Source organism: Grammomys surdaster, unplaced genomic scaffold, assembly GCF_004785775.1.
Source record: "Grammomys surdaster isolate TR1022 unplaced genomic scaffold, NIH_TR_1.0 167, whole genome shotgun sequence".
NCBI lineage: Eukaryota > Metazoa > Chordata > Mammalia > Rodentia > Muridae > Grammomys > Grammomys surdaster.
This window is the reverse complement of record NW_021604615.1, coordinates 10,096,922-10,114,688: the sequence shown is the minus strand read 5'-3', so window position 1 is coordinate 10,114,688 and position 17,767 is coordinate 10,096,922.

Sequence of the window (17,767 nt, the reverse complement as noted above, 5' to 3'; positions counted from 1 at the left end):
TCTTCCTCTTCCTCTTCCTCTTCCTCTTCCTCTTCCTCTTCCTCTTCTTCTTCTTCTTCTTCTTCTTCTTCTTCTTCTTCTTTTCCTTTGGTTTTTTGAGACAGGGTTTCTCTGTGTACCCCTGGCTGTCCTGGAACTCACTCACTTACTCTGTAGACCAGGCTGGCCTCGAACTCAGAAATCCACCTGTCTCTGCCTCCCAAGTGCTGGGATTAAAGGCGTGTGCCACCACTGCCCTGCACCACTGATTCTTTTATTAGAAGAGCATTGACCCTTTATACAATTTTCTTCAATGAAATCAACTTTTCCTTCTATCACAGTCATGAATAGATTTTAGTCGTTTTGAAAGATCCAGTAATGGGGGCTAGAAAGATGAGATATCTGTTAAAAGTATTTGCTGCTCCTTCAGTGGACTCGGGTTTGGTTACCAGCATGCATCGTGGCTCTCAGTCATCTATTCCTCCAGTTCCATGGGATCCAATGTCCTCCTATGGCCTCTTTAGATACCAGATATGCATGTGGTGCACAGACATAAATACAGCTAAACACATAAATCCAGAAAAGTAAATCTTTATAAAAAAAATGATAGATCCAGTAATTAATCTAGAGTGAAAAGATATAAGAAATTTCAAAACTATGGAATTCAATGTTTTTGATATCTAGTATTTATACTTAATCTGCTTTAATCTGGTCTTATTTTTGTCTCACTGCAGTGTGGATCCTAAAACACAAGCATGTCTTTGAAAATCTAGCCAATGCACAGCCAGAACACACCCATCTTGAGATGGGGAGTATAAGGCTCTCCACAGAAGTTGTGTGAGGTGTCAAAGTTTCGTGGCTACCAACATTCTCTTCACAATCAGAAAGAGGCTTTTGTATTACACCAAAAGTCTATGCTTCTAAGTCATTATGAAAAGCTGAAAGATTAGAAGGAAAGTAACATGGCTGGTCATGTGCCGTGCATGCATACCTGGTCCCAAGCCCAGACTCTACCTTGTACATGTTTGTATTAAGTACTACATCCACCTCATATGAAAGCCTTTCTCTCTTTGGTCAGTGTCAGTGGAAGTCCTCCATGATGAGCCCAGAGGATGTGCCGACGAAGACTTATGCTATAGTGTGCATCCCTTCTTTTCTGTTCATTTCAAACTTATGAAGTAAAACACTGCCAAATAACTTCTATGCTCATTTGGAGCTGATTTCATTCTTTCCTCCCAATCTGACTGAGCAAGTATGGTGAATTCTACAAATCACCAAACTCTATCTTCATTCCCTGAACTTGGGATGTCTGAAGACTGTTTGGTTTGGTTTGATTCCATTGGTTTGGGTTGGTTGGTTGGTTGGTTGGTTGGTTGGTTTGCTTCTTTGGTTTCAGTTGGTTTGATTGGTTGGTTGGTTTCTGATGACTCTTAGAGAAGATACAGTGGTATATAATCTTCATCTTTGCTTCCTACACAAGTAAATGAGAAACTCACTTATTTACTCACAAAAAACCCCAACCAACCAACCAAGCAAACAAACAAACAAACAAAAACATCAGGGAGAAGTTCATAGAGCCTAGGGAAGAGTCACATTTTCAGGTTCAAAACCCAAAACCTAGTCACAGAAACTAGTATTGGCCAAGTATTTCCATGAATTCTCCATCAGTGCTGGTTGGACACAGTGAAGAGGGCTTTGCCTGGATTCTTTGGTCATCTCAATTTCTCCTGTGGTTGTAATGAGCATGTGGTAGGTCTGGAGCTGTCTTCTCATCCTGTTGTACTGAGTGCAACCTGGGATGTGGCTGGGGCTGATAACAGCAACACTGCATGGCCTAGCCTATGACACAGCTGTCAGCACACTATGATGTCTAGGCTATCATAGTTCATGCCTTGAAAATGTAGAAGATGTGTTTAGATACTACAGAGAAACATTTTGCTGAATCATTTTCCTCAAGGCAAGTTCAAGGGGAAGACATGCCAGGTTCCCTGTGGATATGTGCTTCAAATTAACATATGACTAATATCTTTCCTTAACTGTGTACAGGATTCAGGTATGTATTAGAAAATTAATTCACCTGAAATCCTCTAAAGCCCAAGGCACATGATTTTCACTTTAAATTCTTGGTATAAGTTCTACATTTGTTCATAGTTTAAGCACTAGCGTGGAGCTGTCCCATCCACTGCATCCATGCATCTCTCACTCCCAGTACTCCCTCTTCCATTAGACACTCTGAGTAATTATCAGAATCTGCTTCTGGAGAATGATGGGCTAGGTGGTGAGGGGTGCAGCTCTGTGTGCAGCAAAGACATTTGGAGCTCCGTATTAAACACAACATTAGTCACCCCCCTGTTATCACACGATTGCTCCTGCAGTGAAATTATTAGGCAATTATTTCCCCAAAACAGCATTGTAGTGATAAAGATAAAAATTATACAATTCGCTCCAGTCATTATTTTTTCCTCAAGGTTAATGTGTTTGTCACATCGCATTAAACACCCACATTAACCATTAGAGCACTTCACGGTCCAAGCAGAGCTGCCTCTGTGAAACTAATAAAAGGATAAATTAGAACAATCATCACCATGGTGACCATATTTATGAATAATGATTATTCTTTCTAATAAAGTATTCTACTTGTAAGGCAAAAGAAACCTGATTTCTATTGATTGTCTTTACACAGAGTTTTCAGATACTGGATACTGTCTCTGAGTGCATGGTTATAAAGACCATGATACCATGATCAAATGCTGATTTTATGTTGTTATATTTGAGCTAGATCTTTAGAGTTAAGTGTAACTGTCTGCCAGGGAAGCTATAAAGATTCAGTTTCCCAAGTCAGGTGTTGAATGCAGTGTAGAAACAATATCACATGATATAGTCATGATGCTACCTTCCAGCTCATGGGTAAGCCAGGCACAGCCTCTCAGGCATGTCCAAAGGCCCTCCATTCCCTGTAGCTCAGGGAGAATTCTTACTTTTGAAATCACTCAATATTTGCTTCAAAGGAAAATGATAAGAAACTTCCGGGTCAATAATATGCCCTTACTATCTGAACAAGCAGCCTATGTCACTACTTCATCCAGACATGAATGGCCAAGTGCATATAGGCTTAGTGTCTCTTCCTCAGCATAAATATGGAGTTTTAAATGTGCTTGTCAATTACAATCAGAACCATGTGGTCAAATTTAGAAACACAAAAATCAAACAGCATTAAAATGTAACACATTCACTCTGCCTAATAAGGCCCCCCTATCCTTTTTCATTTTACTCAGCTGACATTGCACATGAAGTTGGCAGACCTATGTCACACATATTTTGGAAGGTTAGGTTGGATTTTAAAGTTTAATCTTACACTAATTTTAGCCACATCATCTAACTACACCAAAACATATAATTACACCAGGTAAACATTCCTGTGGCAGCCTTTCTCCCTGGACAGAGCTGTGTTATCCAACACCTTTACAAAGAGTTCAGCCCTTACCCTCCTACTTGTCTCTGTGAACAAGCACAACACCCCCTGAACCTCTAAACAAGTAGTTCTCAACCTGTGGGTCATGACTTCTTTGCTCCAGTCAATCTTTTTACAGGAATGGCCTAAGACCATCAGAAAAAAACCAGATATTTACATTATGATTTATAACAGTAGCAAAATTACAGTTATGAAGTAGCAACACAATAACTTTATGGTTGGGGGTCACTACAGCATGAGGAACTGCATTAAAGGGTCACAGCATTAGGAAGATTGAAAGCCACTGTCTAGACCAAGGATAACCTTGGATTATAACTTGATAGTTTTTGAGTGTTCTTTTGAGTCCCATAAGTACCTTGTGACTTCTGCCACCTAAAACAAAGACGGGCTAGATCAGGCGGTGTGGAGTTTAACCTACCCTAGTCCCACACACATCAGAGAGCCTCTAAGAGTCATAATTCCCATTTGTCCTCTGTAACTGAAAGCTCTTTTCCTTCAGGACTCCAGTCATGCAATACATAACAGCTTTTTCTTCTAACGAAGCTACTTTGGTAAACTGAAGTTCACCTCCTGTCAAGACCTCCCTCATTACATTGCCTTTGGTTTGGGGCTCCATTTCTCTTAATGCTCTTCCACTTGCGAGCCAGATCATGGCTGCCCGCAGTCATGCTCTCTGTCCTAATGAAGCTCATCTAAAGGGTGTGTTATAAGTATGTGTCAGCTTCCCCCAACAAACTCTCACCAAGTTCCAACAGACCAAGCTCACATCAGGCTCCTTTGGTCTCCCTTCTTTGCCTCACTCTGGATGAAAATTCTGCCAAGCGACAAATGTCTGGCAATGACTTTAGTTCTGCTGGCCAAGAGCAGTTGTGACAGGCCCAGAAAACTTGGAACAAGGTGCCTAAATTCAGACCTGACACTGCCTTCTAGATGCCATACCAATCCTTGAAGTGTGGACATCAGAACACAAGTAATGCAGCCCAGAAGGGCTAGAATATTGTGCAGCTACCTGTTCCAAATTGAAACTTTCCTTCTTGGTGGGAAGGTATCCTCATAAGATTCCTGAAGTTAATGAAACTTTAGACTCAGGCAACTCAGAATGTTATCAGATTTTGAAGGTTCCTATGGTGGGCTTTTCAGCTGCCTCTAAGTTATCCAGGGCACTGCAACATAGCTCCTTTCTCAACTACAGAACCTCAATAAACTCTGCTTCACCATGCAGACTAGAGTAGGTTTATTTCTTTGGGCTACTGTTGGTGTCCTAACTGTGGGGAATAGACATTTATTCATGTCTCCAACAGAAGTCATAAGCAGAGGGTTTCAGTGTCCCTTGGAGTAAATTTTGACTCTCGAGATTGAGAAAACCAAAAAAGCAGATAGAACAATCCCCATCCACTCTCCTGCTCTGGGCAGTTGATGAAGCTCTGTACTCTAGGCTCAAACAGAAGGACGTCCCACAGCACAGTCATCAGCTGGCTTATCCCCTTCTTGACAATCTTCCTCCAATGGCCCCTCAACGGACTGGATAATCTTCTACCCTCTGCCGATGCACTGACTGGGTTCCCTGAAGCTTCATGTTCTAAGAGCCTCACCTCCACCCAAAGGATATGAAGCACTTATACTTTGATTAGTTCAGCATACTCCTCATCTGAAGCACAGATACTGAAGTTTCATCCACCTTTCTAAGACCTACTTAGGAAAATGTTCTCTAATACCATACCATACTTGCCCCATGATATGGAGACACTGCCTGGGTAGTGACTCCCTACCCTCCAGGTACCGTTCTGCAGCCCTCACACTTCAGTCCCTTCTTCCACACAGTGAGAACACAGCCATCAGGAGATTGCAGCAGAAACATAGTATCTAGACTCAGTCCCACACGTCCCCAGCTTAAGTCCCCAACTCAGTCCCTGCTGCTGCTGATCCTGTGAGGTTCACAGTTCCAAAGCTGTTGCTTCAATCTTGGTCATTTCTTGCACTGATCTGATGAGAAGTTTAAATGTGATTTTCTTTCCCTGTGCATATCTTATTTGTAACTGACATGTGTGCTTTCAAAGCGAAGTGTGTTCTTATTTTGAATACATTTTAGATGTCTAGTTACCTTCATGAAGATTCAGTGAGGCTTTAAAGTTATGAGGAGAGCTGTATACTGGCTAATCATACTCTCATTGAGGTGATCTAAGAAAATATCTCAAAACGGCAAAGTGGCAGCAAGAATGAGTTCCAATCTCATAGCCATAGTTACGAGAAATGAATGTTCTGTCTTCAGGTGCGAGAGGAATTTGGAAATGAGGTATGGAAAAATGAAAACGACCTTGTCACATGTTGTCTGAGCTGGGGAGGCATTTTGATTAATGCTGCACTATTTTAAAGAGAGAGAAAAAATAGTCGCTCGGTAAATGCAGAGAAGCCAAAAGCACTTATATTTGCATGCGCTGCAGCAAAAGCTCAAGTTAGCTAAAACAAGTTAGTCCAAGGAGCACAGAGGCTTTCTCTGTAGACTCCTGGGTAGGCATTATTTATTCTGTGAGGACTCAACCAGAGCATGGTGCCATGAATAAATTTGGCAGTGAGTAAAATTTCTCTTTTTTAAAAAGTAGGTAAATACTGGAGGTGTGGGAAAAGCTATTCTTTTTTCTCTTCATGATAATGTCCAGTTTCTCAAGGTCATGGGGTGCCGCATGTTTCCAGTAAGTTTTGGCTTTGACCCAAAGAATCTAGGGCAATGAGTCAGAGGTAAGAAGCCCACTCCTTGAAATGAACGTGAGATGCAGCTTCCCCTATGCAGTATCCTCAACGAGTTTTCTACATGCATCAACACACTGAACACACCCAGGATGATTTCACCCTGTGGATTCCGGACTGTGAAGGAAAGAGGTAAAGCAGGACAAAGAAATCATAAAACTAAGGGGAGAGCACAGACACATAACTTCACACTGCACACCCTGCACGCTTCAGAACTGGAGTCATTCAATGCCCTGCTCAGTTGCTAAGTAGCCTCCAAAAACAGCAGAGGACTGTCACTCATCTTTAAACTAAGGTTCTCAGGACAAAACTACAGAATAGATTGGATACTAAGACCCAAATCAGGTTAACAGTGCAAAGAAAAGACAAATCCATAAGATTTACCCACAAAGAGCAATAAAAAAATTGACATTCTAAAGCACATTAAACTAATTAAGAATGCAAAGCTATCTTCAGGTACTTCGGCAACTGTAATACAGTCTTCAGTTTCACTTTCTGGATTTCGAATTAAACCACCAAACATCTCAGAACCAGGGCTGGAATTCTTGTTGAGACAGAGCTTCCTTCTTCTTCCCTGCCCTTTGGTGGGTGGGAGCAGCTGATCTCTCCTTCACACACTGATGTCAGGCAACCATGGTAACCTCTCTAGGAACCTAGAGACCATGAAAAGAGCAGTCACATTCTGTGGAGGAATGCTCAATTCAGCCACTACCTTGCTGTAGGAGGAGCTAAGGTAGGAGGAGTAAGGAGAGGAAGAGGAGGAGTTGGGAGAGAAAGAGAAAAAAGGAAGAGGAGAAGCTAGAGACGGCAGAGATGTAGGAGGATGGAGAACCACACAGGTATGAGAGAGCACTCATGGGGAACAACTTATAAACTTACAACTAGGTTAGCTAATTGGGATACAACTCTCTTTGTATGGGCATCTTGTTATTAATCATTATCAAACATATAAAGCCTTTGATTAATCTATAAGAATTAGAGTCTCATTCTCTTACTGGGCCCACATGGATGGCAGAATGGTCTGGGCAATGCCCTGCCTTGTGGAGACAGCGTGGAAGATTGGCAGAGCCATCTCTCACACTGGCATCTAGTGGGTGGCAGGGCTGGTGTTGTTTCTGGTGGGCTGGTTCTAGCTGCAGCACGCACATGGCCTCAGGCTGAGAAACATGGTGGCTGGGCTAGGCAGAGTCACTGTAGCTTAGATAGTCGGCCTGAGCCTAAGGCCGTTTTAAATAATTACCACAACACCCTGCCATTCACAGAGATCTCTGCTGACTTTGAATGGCCCTTTGGAAATTGTCCTAGGGTAACATTCCAAGAAGCCTCTCCTGGGTGCCACTTGGGTGGGGTGACAACTCTGCATGGAAAAGCACTAGCTGCTGACCAAGTCAGGAAGATCACTAGGACAGCAAACCTGGAGGATGAAGCCAAGTTCATGAAGGAAGTCTTGGCCCTGTATGGGCTTATACACTTCACTGCTTCTGAGCCTAGCAATTGTTGCTTCACAAAAAGCATTTCTTTAACTGTTTGTTATGAGGCATGAGTCTACTGGTATTGGTAGAACCATGGCTCCCTTCCTCCAAACTGTCATGGCCTGAGCTGTGAGGAGCCCCCACTGTTGTCTGTTAATCATAAACAGACATTACCTGTGAGATAGGCAAATCAATGGCAGATTAGCCTTTGAAGAGCAAACAAAGCTGCTTTCCATCATCCAGACCACAGGGTCTTTGGATAACAGGAGAGAAGGACAGAAAAAGAAAATGTGGAGATTTATAAAGACCTTTTCAAAACCACATGGAAACCTAATACTGTAGAAGCTTCATAAAATATACACATACATATAAATAAAGTCACCTAATGGAGAGAGGAGACAATAGTCCAACTAGATATCATGTTACTAAATAAAACCTCCAGTATTATAAATGGGTAACATCTTTCTGAGTTGTTGCCCAAAGGGGTCCAATAGACCCCAAAACATTACAGGCTATTGCCAATGCTGTCAGTTGCCCTCCAGAACTTGATGGTAATGACCTATGGCTGAAGACAAAATGATGACATCATTGCATGATGACATTGATCACGGAGAAATCTAACTGGTGCTCAACGAGAATCTTCTCCTGTTATAGATTACATTCATAGTGCTGGAAGGTGCTAGGCATGCTACTGGAAGAAGCAAGTAAGCATGAATCTCACTCATCTGTGAACATCGGGAGCCATTGTAACGACATGCCTACAAGATACGCCCATGATTCAGCAGTGGTGCAACTGTTATGGGAATAAGAAACTTTAATTTTCCTGAATTTAAGCCAGATCCATATGAAACCCACGCCTGACATTGTGAAGGAAGCTAAGAATGTGAGACTAAGTCAAGGGCCTTAGGGAAATCCTACTACCTTTATGCTGCTGAATAAACACAGAAGTAAAATGATTGCTAATGGCATATTGCTGTACCCTTGGAGAGGTACACTGCTTTCAGTTCTCAGCAAGAGAGTCTTCTTGTAGTGGATGATGATCAACCCACAGACCCACAACTGGACAATGTGTAGAAAATAATAAACTTTACATTCTCAGCCCTAAATAAGATGTTTATGTCACAGCCCTCTCCTCAAAGTTCAGGGATATAAGGAGAGGGAGAGGCAGAAAGATCTATAAGAGTCAGAGGTACTATATAGCCTCATGGAAACAATCTTTCCAGACACAACAAGACAGAAGCACGTGTGAGCTCAGATACTGTGAAACATGCACAGATCTGCAAAAGCTGAAGGCAAACACACAGGTCCCATCATGGAGGGAAGGGCTGGGTCCATAACCCCAGCCCTAATCAAGAAGTTGTTTGTAATTTGTAAATGTTGGGAGAAGAAAATTCGATCCTGTTTTATGGAACGATGTTGAGTATATCAGTCATACTCCATAGCAGGTCCTGTGATCAAGGAAAGTCAGCCAACTCAAATTGGGCTCCACAGTTTTTTTGTTTTGGTTTGTTTTTAAGAGAGTGAAAGAACACCCACTGGGAATTCAAACAAAACATTTAATGGTGTGGAGTTAATCTACCAAATGTTTTATATACATGAAAACTCTCCTTCATCTTGCTACCCCTTTTAATGGCACCAACACAATCTATTTTGAAATTCTTCCACTGTGGCTCTATTTTTAAAAGTTTAAAACCTTAACAATTTTTTTTTGGATTAAGGCAAACGCTTTTCTGCCCGTGTTTCTTTGACCTTGGACTCTGCCTCCATTTTGGTGTGACATTTAAAACCATCATTCAAGGTCCACACATACAGTTATTAGTGACATTTAAAGATGAGTTTGTGTCCTGGAATTAGAATCTGGCTGTGAACCCCTAGAGAGAAGTCCACAGGTGATGCTGAAGACCTGTGTGGCTCTGAATCTCACAAATTCTGTCTTCAGTACTAGACTGTGCCCCAGCACCATGTGTTAGCACCATGTGTAAGGGTACCAGGTCCCTCCAACAGCTTGAGTGTAACTCCTGAATCTCCCTCATGTGAAGGGGGATAACTGAGGAGTTTTCTCTTTCAGCAGTTCCTGAAATAGGCTGGAGATGGTCTCTTGGCAGAGGACACACCAAGGCCCAGCAGTCTGTGGCTCCCTGGGCTCCCGAGTGCCCCTCTCACACCACAATCCTTTTGAGACTCTAAGGGAGGATTACATAAGGCTGGGAGCGTAGAGAGAGCTCACAGCACAGCAGCCGAGAAGCTGCACTGTTTGATGCAGACCTGGGTTGGCATTTTTGTTTGTGTTAATCCATGTTTCCCTTTATTTTAAGGACTTTCAATTTTTAAAAAGGGCAAAAAGAAAAGGCAAGAGAGTGGGTAGAATCTGGACTTAGAGTAGGAAACAGTATGTATATATAGGTTCTAGATACATGTACGTATTTACACTTTTGATTAACAAATGTAAGATATTTCTAATGATCATGAACTTGATTTTAATACAACTTGGTCCATAGGATGCTGAGTGCTAGCTAGTAATAACCTGCCTCTCATCACCCACTTATGAAAATCTCAACAAACAGCTAGTGTATTATGTCCACACCATCTTCTCTCACTGGATGCACGTGTCTCCTATTGGATATATCAGATCTCAAAGCTTGTCATCTGATAACATTTCTTCTGCCAATGTCAGATAGATTTGACTCAGAAGATGTAATTATACATGGGGACTCACTTCTGCTGTCTGTCAGGGGAACGGAGCTAGTATGGAGTGGGAGATAGAAGAAGGTTTTCTAAGAAGGATCCTAGTGGGAGCATTCCCACCAGGGAAGGTCATTCCATATCTTTGAGTTGTGTGTGTTCATCTGTAAAACAATGGGCTTCAAACTAAAGACCCAATCCAGGAAAATTTTCAATTTGGTCATTAGGGCTTTGCATGATCTGGGGCCAGCAAGATGACTCATCAGGTGAAAGCACTTAGCATGCGAACTTGACCACATGAGTTCCATTCACAGGCCCCATGCAGGATGGAAAGAGAATTGATTCCACAAAGTTCTCCCTAGCCATACACACCTACACCCACCCTCCCCCCCCCACACACAAACACACACACACACACACACACAGACTTCCATATACATAACACACACATTCACACCTTGATACAGGCACCCCCCACACACACATCATAAACACATGCTATGTATACAAATAGATGAAAAATGCATAAAGCTTTAAATAGAATATTCATGGTCTCTATCTTTGCATACATAGTATATTTTACTTCAAGATTCTGAGCAAGTAATGTTTTTTTTTAAATATTATTACTTATTTTCTTCATATATTTATTGTAACTCCACAGAATTCTTCATGGTAGGATTTTAATGGGCAGCTTCATCCCCATTATCCTGGCATTTTCTCCATTAGTTTGTAGCATGTTAACCAAGTGTCATTAGCGTTATCAATTGGACATCACCCTTATGTTATTACATGTGCGGATATCTTTTGAACAGGAACACTAGACTGAAAAACATAACTCTGGTTATTAAAATGAGACAGTGTACATCGAGTCATGGGAAATGTTTTTAAATAAAATCATTTGAAATCAACTGATGGGTTTAATTTTCTGTGTTCTTGTCCTCTGAGGAAAGATGTATTTTAATACATGTTCTTTTTAATCAATTCCTCTCCCTACACTGAGCTACAACAGTATGGTGTGCGGGGTGACTGCAGTGATCAGCATGGAGAACTCTCTCCACTTGGTCTTGACTATTTAAATCACTTCAGTGTAACCTCACGTCATTCGTCCTACAGTTGTAGTATTAAAGTCCACTGTTGCTCTATCTTCCCCACTATGTAAAGCTTATACTCAAAAACTTGAAAGCAGATATTGGTCCTGATTGCAAAATGCACATGGTGATTTTGGTATGTGGCTCGGGAAGGGTTCCCACAGCAAAGCCAGAATTTCAGTTGAGCAATAGAGACCATGTGTCTAGAGAGAGGGAGTTTTGTCACATGACTACCCAATGAGCCCAAGGACCAGCAGAGAAAAGAGAAAGCAAGCTTGTGGGCATAGAGAACCTGGAACCCTAAAAGAATGGTCAATGGTCGTTCTGTAGAGACTGAGATAGAGACTAGGGAGGCTGTTAACCCGATGGATATAAATGGTGACAGAGAGTCTACAGGCTGTTTGGAAAGCGGGGTAGAGTTAGATAGAGGGAGGCTGGCTGTGGGGTGGTGGTCATATAATGCTGTAATAGTAGCCCTAGGAGAAGAAAGAGGAGGAGGAGGAGGAGGAGGAGGAGGAGGAGGAGGAGGAGGAGGAGGAGGATATGTGCAGATGTGCAGAGGGGCAGGTCCAAGGTATAAATGTCAAGGAGAAGGAACTTAGTCTTAGGGAGGGAGAGGAACCCAGTTCACATAATTAGCAAATTAAATATAGAAGAGTGAGAGCCCAGAACGAAGTGTTGAATTCATTTAATGGGGTGCATCTTTCTTGGGAGAGGGTATCTCTGATTTTAATGCAAGTCTAACTGTATAGTTATCGGATGACGGGTGATGTTTAATCTGTGAAAACAGACATTGGAACCACTCATCACTCATAAAATCCCTCATATAGGTGAAGAAGCAGCCACTGTTTTTCCTCAATGTCTAATCACATGAAAGCAGATTGGAGTACAATAAAGAGTGATAACTCTAATCCTCTTCCAGGTGACCATTCTCTAGAAAGAAACCCACAGACATGTTCTTAAGAATCAGGGGATGCTGAGAGGGCTCAGTGGTTAAGAGCACTGGCTGCTCTTCCAGAGGTTCTGAGTTCAGTTCTTCACAACCACATGATAGATCATGACTGTCTGTCTATAGAGAGATCTGATTCCCTCTTCTGGCATCTTCTGGCAGGTGTACATCCAGACAGAGCATTCATACTTTTTTTAAAAAAAAATGTGAAATTTTTTTAAAATTATAAAAACAGTAAATAAGGGACATAACACAAATCTCCAAGCTTGGCTTATAAATCAGAGAAGCTCTTTAGATTCCAAGAGGAATGTGCAACAAAGCATTCACTTTGTGGCTAGAGATCAGGAAAGCATCACTTGGGGAACAGGCAGCTCTCATTAAATGAATTCTTCACTTTCAGAGTAATGACTTTTACAACTTTTATGAAGATTTTCACAACTTATATTAGTCCTAACTTAGAAATTTTTAGTTTAAAAAAAACCTGATTTTTCTGATTTTTCTGATTTTTCTCCCTTACATATCAGAGTCCATTCACAACTGTTGTGTCTTGCAGTCAGTAGTCATTGTTCCCAATTCCTCAAGTAATACCTACCATTTTTCTCACTTTGAGGAAACTTCCCTTACCTCCCAGAGGCTGGGTTTTAATGATTCTGATAGCTATTATAGGATAAACTAGCATTCTACATCTAAAAAAGAGCTTATATCTCTGCCTGATGTTCAGGAGATGTTTAAAAATGTTTCTATGGTCCACCTATTGCCCCATGACAAAACATACTCCTATTTCTTCTGGATTCTAGAGTCAGAGCATGTGCATAGAATCTGCTGGTAAAGTGTGGGATCACTTACATGGCTAAGGTCACCTGTAGCTCAGATGTTCATGAGCTCAGAGGCAGCCTTACTCTTCCCCTATACATTTCCTGTGGGTTGGTCTGGACTCACCCCACTGCAGTGAGTTGTCACTGACAGCAGGAAGGCTTGAAATCCATTGTAAACACCTCTGGTCATTTCTATTGCATGTTCTTATATATCAGTGGGAAACTTGAGCCCAGTGGCTAACTAGAGAACCATTGCTGGCATGGGCCAGTCATGGTCATAAGTACAATGAGTGGGCACTGTAGGCTCTCACTGCCAACAATTCATTTCACACTTTGTTCTTTCTCAGATCCTTGGGTAGTCTAGCCATTGAACAGTGAGCGTCTATGATGACTTTAAACCTCAGAAACAAGTGTTTGTTGGTAATGATTTCTCTTGCCTCTACTGCATACATGAGCATTATTAAGAAGACTAAATTAAATAATATGAAATGTGTTGACTGGAATAGAAAATTCATCTCTTCATTTCAAGCCAGCAAAGGGGTTTCTGTCTTCTCTCTTCACTTCTTATAAACTAAGGGCATATTTTTGATAAGTTTGTATAAGAACTTTTTAAAATCTAGGCATGGGGGCCTATGTTTGTATTTCAAGTGTTTCAGAAAACTAAAAAAGTGGATATCCATGAGTTCAAGGGCAACACTGAGTTCTAGGTTAGCCTGGGCTAAAGTCTGAGACTCTGTCTCAAAACTAAATGAAATAAAATGAAATAAAACAATATAAGTTTTAGTTATAATGTAAATCCATTCATAAATAAAACAATACAGGATAGATTTTATACTATGAAAACCATTATGTCACTTAGACATATGGTTTCCTTCCTTGTTCAAGAACAAGGCATCTTATGTGCTGTACCTCTAGCTTCATGTCTACACTGTGATAGCAAGATTCCACTCACCTACCCATTCTACCAGCCAGCTGTCTATACACTTCTCATCCATCTACCTCCCCATCTACCCCTCCATCCAGTCTTCCATCAACCTACCCATCCAGCCATTCACCTATCTATTAAAACATTCACTTTCCCACCCATCTATACTCACCCATATACCTACCTATTCAACCTTCTATCCCCTGTTTATCTCTCTGTTCAACCAACTTTTCCCAACCATCAGTCCATCTACATATTCACTGATTTGATTAATTATATAACAACTAATTTTGGCCTGGTAAATTTTGTGACAGATGTTGCCCTATTTCTTGAAAGCCTGGTATCAGACAAGGGAAATATAAGTTTGTTACGTAGAGTATGACAAAAGTAATGGTGTAAAGAAGAAAGACCCTAGAGATAATCCTAACAGAGTATCCTGAAGGCAGCAGTGTGACAACAGGAATCTGATACTGGCAGCACTGTGACTATCTTCACCTAAAACTTATGAAGTAAGGAGACAGAATAACAGGTTAACTTCTGTATGTTCTTATGTGTGTACATACATAAGTTTGTCCACATATGACCATGAGTATAATTCCAGGCATAACTAGTATAGACATAAAAATTCTAAAGGGCTATGGACATTGTCATGTATTTATTTCCTTTGACGTTTAAATTACTACCGAAGCAAATAAATAAAGGTGTGACAGTAAGTAAATGAGCAAAACTTGTTCAGTGAGTACAAAGAAATGAACATTGAAGTAAAGAAATAATTATTTATCCATTATCCATAGAACATGAAATAGCTAAAAATAACAAATCTTTTAGTTACTGTAAGTGACCGACAAAATTCTCAACAAAACCAGGGTTCTCTTTTCATGCTCTTAAGGATATGAGATGTAAAAATTAAAACACTTTCATAAAAGTATTCAGTCAGTAGCTACAGTAATAAGTAAAAATTTGATGTTCCAATTTTGCCAAACTGATAGAGGATGCATTTTTATTTTGGTCTCCTCGAAGTAGGAATAAATAATTTATCATCATGCTTCTAACGTACACTTCCTCTAGTTGACAGAAGAAGATTCAATTTACATGCAATGATTCAATTCACATTAACATCTGTGCCTTGTAGGACTTTATAAAGTAATTTTTGGAAAAACGGAATGAGCACACATGTGAAAAAATAATACACAGTAGATAACCGGCTTATATTACTTTGATTAGACTTGGCTTCTTGAAAGAAAATAGTCATAAGTTTTTCTGCAAGACTTACAAATGTTTGGTGGTTTGAGCGATGTACATCAAAAATCTGTGGCCATTGTGCCTGGAGAAATGCTATGAAAGGAGAAAAGAAGGGGAGTGAACGTGGGGAATTCTGGGCACAATGGTAAATTCAAAACTTGCTTTTGAGGTACAAAGTAAGAAGTTTCTAAATAAGAGAGAGTAGACTAAATCTCAAAGAGCAGATGATTGTAAAAGCATTCCACATAGCAAAGGAGGTGATGAGATGACAGAAAATGAAAAAGAACACAGGTGACCCAGAAAGAGGGAGCAAGGATCATAGGGTTCCAGCATGCACTTCTATGGGGAGGAGAAGTAGAACCTCATTCTAGGTATCCCAGGAAGCCATGATGCAGAGTCCAACAGTCCTCCCAACCAGACAACTCACAGTTCCAATAGAGTATCAAATCTACTTTGGATATTTGGTAAGACTGGGACTGCTCCTGTGTGACTGGCTAACATTCAAAAGGAATGTTTGTCACTCTATAAGCCTTGAAGAACTGCAGGTGGGCATCCTCTTGAAATGAAGATTTTTTTTTTGAAGACTGAGCTATTTATTCTATCTTTTTAGTTTTATGCTCATTTGTGGTATAATACATACTTCTGAATCTTCCTTGTTTGGGTGTTATTGCTGGTATTGTGACTTGTGTTATCTTCTCTGGATGGTACTAGTGATTGAGCCATTAAAAGAGGGCTTCTCACAAAAAAGATCACGACATAAAACTGTAAGTTGTGTCCATAGCAACAGGTTTACCAATCACAACATAGAAAGAAGACACACAACAAGGCAGGAAACATTCACTCATGGGTCTTCATTGCTGGATGCCATGATACTGAAATGGTTAAAATGCCAAAGGCTCTGAAGGTTGCTTTATAAAGACGGTCGATGAATTCATAGATGATCTCAATAAGCAGACCAATGAAGCAAGGAAACCAGTTGAGGATTTGGATAGGAATGTGAAGAAGTCAGAAAGGGAAAATGCTTTGTTGAGTTGAAGTAAAAGCAGAGACAAATGATGTGACTGTGTGTCACCTTCACCCGTTTGCTTCTCAACCCAATCATGACCAACATTAACTTGGTTTGGTTAGCAGATAATGAAAGGCAAGAACAGAACAAAACAATGATTCCTGCTAGCATCCCACCATGCCTCTCTCCCCGACTTCCCACCAAGGTTTGCTCAATGCCCTGGTTGTATCTTTGAAGCTAAATTAGTATGAGTCAGGCTTAGATTCAAGCTATGCTCAGTCCTGGAACAAAAGCTCATCTTGGTATTCGATGATACTCAGGATGAATTGAAGTAGAACATTTGAAACTGAGATGTCAGAAAATGCAAGTACCATCACGTGACAGTGCATGGAAGTAGGTCCAAGAACAATGATCCATCTAGGAAGAAAGTGGCCTGGATGACTCTTTTTCAGCTTGCTTCCATTCAGGTAAAAACTACTCTCCAGTAACTCATCCCTACCCTAGACCCCTGCTGGCCAGTCTGGTGAGTACAGTATACAGGATTTTGCAGAGGCAAAGGCAGATTTCCTGGTGTTCCTGACTCTCTCAAACCAACTGGTGCAAGATAGAAAAGGAAAGTTAAAAACGTGTATTTGAAAAGGGCTTTCAGTAAATGATTAATAGATCTTGAAAAAACTGGAATCATTTAAAGTCTATAGGGGAAAACCGAAGGCTGATATAAGCAGGGAGTTAGGCATAAGTGAATAAGCACCATTTAAATAATTGAATACAAATTTCAATTGAGTTATTAGAGTTATAATCTGAATGGAAAGGTTGCTGATAAAGGCAGATAGAATATATACTTTGTGACAATTCTTATTTCAACTAAAAAATGGGACAAAATGTCAATATGGTAATGAAGAAAATCAGAGTTGAAACAATCAACCTCCTGTAATTAACTATTCAGAAAAATAGCATATAGCTGAAACCAAGACTATTATATCATTTAATAAAATAAAACTATAATAAGTGTTAGGTCTGTTTAAATACCAAGAAAAAAATTACTAAGAATTGCACCTTAAGATAAATCATCTATAAATTGGACTTCAATTACACCTGCTTTCTCTGATAAAACCCATAGCTGACTGGTGACTATTTCTTTTTTTTTTCACCTATTTTAATGCTGAAAATGAGCTCTTTGTTGGAATAGTCTCTCTTTTTCACAAAAAGAAATATTACAGCTCCCATCATACACCCCAGCAGAAGAGCCTGGAGGAACATCATTCGTTAGTGTGGTGGATTGACTGAATTCAAGTTCATGATTTATCCCAGGTTCACTAGAGGCAAACTCACAATGCAATCAGCTAGACCAAAATTTAAGCAAAGTCTGTGTCAAGAAAGAATAGGGGATTC